This window comes from Mus caroli, chromosome 18 (assembly GCF_900094665.2).
Source record: "Mus caroli chromosome 18, CAROLI_EIJ_v1.1, whole genome shotgun sequence".
Taxonomy (NCBI): Eukaryota; Metazoa; Chordata; class Mammalia; order Rodentia; family Muridae; genus Mus; species Mus caroli.
In genome coordinates this window covers 55,299,150-55,303,048 of record NC_034587.1, presented here as the reverse complement: position 1 = coordinate 55,303,048, position 3,899 = coordinate 55,299,150, and positions in this window count along the sequence as shown.

The following is a 3,899-nucleotide window of genomic DNA, read 5'->3' as shown; positions in this document are numbered from 1 at the left end:
CATATATATGTATGTGTATATATGTATATGTATATGTATATGTATATGTATATGTATATGTATATGTATATGTATATGTATATGTATATGTATATCAACTTAGAAAAAGACCAGCTTGCTTTTTCTTCACTGCTATGGGTCTCCAAGAAACAGAGTCAAAGCTAGTTGCTGTGGTGCTGTTGCAGAAGAGACCAAGAAGAAAAGAGGTAGAGTGCCAAGCAAATGCCTTCCAGCATCAGTTTGGAGGACTTACTTGGGGGAGGGAGCACCATAGGCTTGATCTCACTGCTATCAGGCCAAGCTTAGACACATGACATATTTCTGAAACTGGAACCATTTACTTAAAGCCTCCTGAAGGAATGTTAAGTAACTAAGTGTTATCTTGCCACAGAAAGTCATGTCTGCCCTATACCTATGCCTGGCATGATCCACTACCACCAAGCATACAGAATTGCAGCTTCAGGATCATCTAGAATGCTCACAGGACATAAGGGGCATTGCTTATCTGGATGGAATAGAATATAGTTCTATATGTTTGCTCCTGATTACCAAACACTGAGGGTTTAAATCTCTGTGTTACTACATGTCCATAGTCACACTCAGAATTGGCAGGTTGGCTCCATCAAATTCTGCTATGAATAATTCAGTCCTGTGTTGCTCTTCCTGTCTGACTTACAAGATCACATGACATAAGACCCCAAAGCTCAAGTAATATTCTTTTCTTGATAGTTTTTTTTTTTTTCAATTTAAGTAAATACATAGTCTGACATAGTACTCTGGTCCGAGCTAACAGCATTGAATGAGCACACGTTTCTCTTCCTATCAGCTGTCAGCTCCTCCCACAGCACGCTGTGATCAGGATTTAGGGAAGCTGCATGATCTGAAGGGAAGCTGAACCAGACCTATAAACTATGGCCGATAATCATACAGTTTTTATGTCCTTACATTCCCTGGGTAGAATGAGCTGCAGCTAGGTATTATCTCTCAGGAATCATTCTACTTGGACCTAGCTGATGCTCAGGGTCCAAGCTAATCCACCAGGAAAGCGTCGGCCTGTAACGTCTTTCTACTTCTCCCAAGGTTTATCTCTATTGTTCTTTCTACTACTATCCCATAAAACCCTGCCTCATCTTTCCCCTTTCCTCCTGGATCTCATTACTAAGGGTAGAGGACCAGACGAGATGGCATGATAATCCTGTTCTCACATAATGACAGTAGCTGGCTTTGGGGTGCAGAAGAAGCCCCACATGGGTGAAGTCCCAAGTCAATGTGTATTGTTTGACATGGCTCTGCCATGTCAGGCACCCATATAAGTGACAAAGCTTCTGTGGAAGGAGGGGAGAAGCCAAGTGATTGGAAGAGCAGGTTCCTGCAAACCACAAGGTTAAATATTGGCCAGCTATGAGAGGATAAAGATGGCAAGAAGGGATGGACAGGGAGTTGGACCGATGCTGTAACTGACACCTTACTGAAACTCGAGTGGAGGATGAGGAGGGAACTAAAGAGCCTCCATAGAGATCTCCTCAGAACCTCTTTCTTACTTGATAATGCATTTGGGGATTAGAAGATGGGTTCAGTGGAGTTTGGAAGATAAACTGGAAATGCAAATTATTTCATTGGGTTTCATTGCTCTGATATCAGTTTTTTTTTAAAGCACCAGGCTGAGGCTGGTACTTTATGAACATGTATCCTACTTACGACTATAGCTTTTTTGTCTCATTTGTACAATCCTGGATGATTTCCTTATATGTTCTCACAAACTGTTTGATGTTCATAAAGATTTGAACTATGGAAGATTTTTCAGAAAATTCATACTTGATTATAACAACTAAGATAAAAAGTGAAGACTCTTCTGGGTGTAGTAGTGCACACCAGTAATTCTAAGACTTGAGAATGTGAGGCAAGGCACTCTTGAGTTTGAGGCCAGCCTAGCTACTAAGTCCAAGGCCAGCCTGTGCTGTAAAGAGAGACCTATCTTGGAGAGAGGGAAGGGAAACTTCTTTTTTTAATCAACATGCATATACAGAAAGATCTGAGGCATTCACAACCCTAATAGAATTGTCCTCAAGATTCCTCCCAAGTCTGTTTCTTAACTTTATTACTAATGAGACTAAGAGTTCACAACAGGAAGCCCTGACTGGATCTAATTTGTTCTTTTATTCTTGGCTTTTCTTTTTAATTAGATATTTTCTTTATTTACATTTCAAATGTTCTCTCCTTTCTTGGTTTCCCCTCTGAAAACTCCCATTCCCTCCCCACCCCCATCCCTACCCCCACCCCCCTGCTTACCAACCCACCCACCCTTGCTTCCTGGCCCTGGCATTCCCTACACTGGGGCATAGAGCCTTCACAGGACCAAGGGCCTCTCCTCCCATTGATGACCTTCTAGGCCATCCTCTGCTACATATGCAGCTGGAGCCATGAGTCCCACTATGTGTTTTCTTTGGTTGGTGGTTTAGTCCCAGGGAGCTCTGGGGTTACTGGTTGGTTCATATTATTGTCCCTCCTATGGGGCTGCAAACCCCTTCAGCTCCTTGGGTCCTTTCTCTAGTTCCTTCATTGGGGACCCTGTGCTCAGTCCAATGGATGGCTGTGAGCATCCACCTCTGTATTTGTCAGGCACTGGCAGAGCCTCTCAGGAGATAGCTATAACAGGCTCCTGTCAGCAAGCACTTGTTGGCTTTTCTTTGAAAAGGAACTCCAGCTCCTTTAAGACTAATTTTTAAGCTTCAGCGAGAAAACCCACAATTCTGCTTTGTGTGGAATCTGCAGGTAGAACCTCTCTGACGATCGATACAATATCCCGTGAGTGCCGGGTTTCCACTCCGAATGCTAGGCTAGGAGAGAATTGTTTCAGGTCTTCTGTGAACACAGACTATTGCTTCCTCCCACTTTTTGGGTTGACTGTTGTCAGACTTGGGTCCATCTTGCATGGAGACAGATCTGAGCTCAGCTGTGGTCTAGACAACACTGCAGATTTTGTCCTTTCTGGGTAGCCTCTCACCTCACCGACCACTGGCCCCGGCTGTGTATAGCCATGTCCGTCTCCCTGGATTCTGAGCTCCATCTCTCAGTTCAGGGAAGTTTCCAGAAACATCTACTTTTCCCAATGCACTGCTCTTCAAAACTCCCCTGTAAGCAAACGAAGGAAGGGAGCCCCAGTGTCCCGCCTCTCACCCCTCTAACGACTTAGGAACTGTTGCTATTCTTTGTTGCCAGATATTCAGTATTTTGAAAACCAGTTTTTATAAACTTGTGAAGCTCTTAAGGAGGGTCAGACTCCATGTTTTATCAAACGCATTCGCAGGAGCTTCACATGGATGGCGTCGCTTCACTCTCCGGCAGAGATGGGAAACAAAGCATAATTGAATCCCTAGCAAAGTCTTGATATAAAGAAAGATTAATGCTTATGCTATTGGCAAATTCCAAATTCAGTGTGCTTTGTTTGCAGAACAAAGGAAACATCACCACCTTCAGGGATTCTGCTTTGCTTGTTTGTTTTTGTTTTTCGAGACAGGGTTTCTCTGTGTAGCCCTGGCTGTCCTGGAACTCACTCTGTAGACCAGGCTGGCCTCGAACTCAGAAATCTGCCTGCCTCTGCCTCCTGAGTGCTGGGATTAAAGGCATGTGCCAGATTCTGCTTTGAAGGAACCAAGGATCCAACAAGAGAGAAACGGTGGCAGTCTTACTGAATAAAAGTAGTACTATCTTCGTAAGGACATATGCTCAGCTTTGCTCGGTTTTGCAATGTAATTGCTTAGCATATATTATAAATTTTACTTTCTGTTCATTTTTTCAGATATCCTTTGAATAAAAAAATCTTTTTAAAAATATTGTTAGGTAGTTTTAGAATGTCAGCTTGATACGGTATCATCTATTCCGCCTCTATTATTCACTGG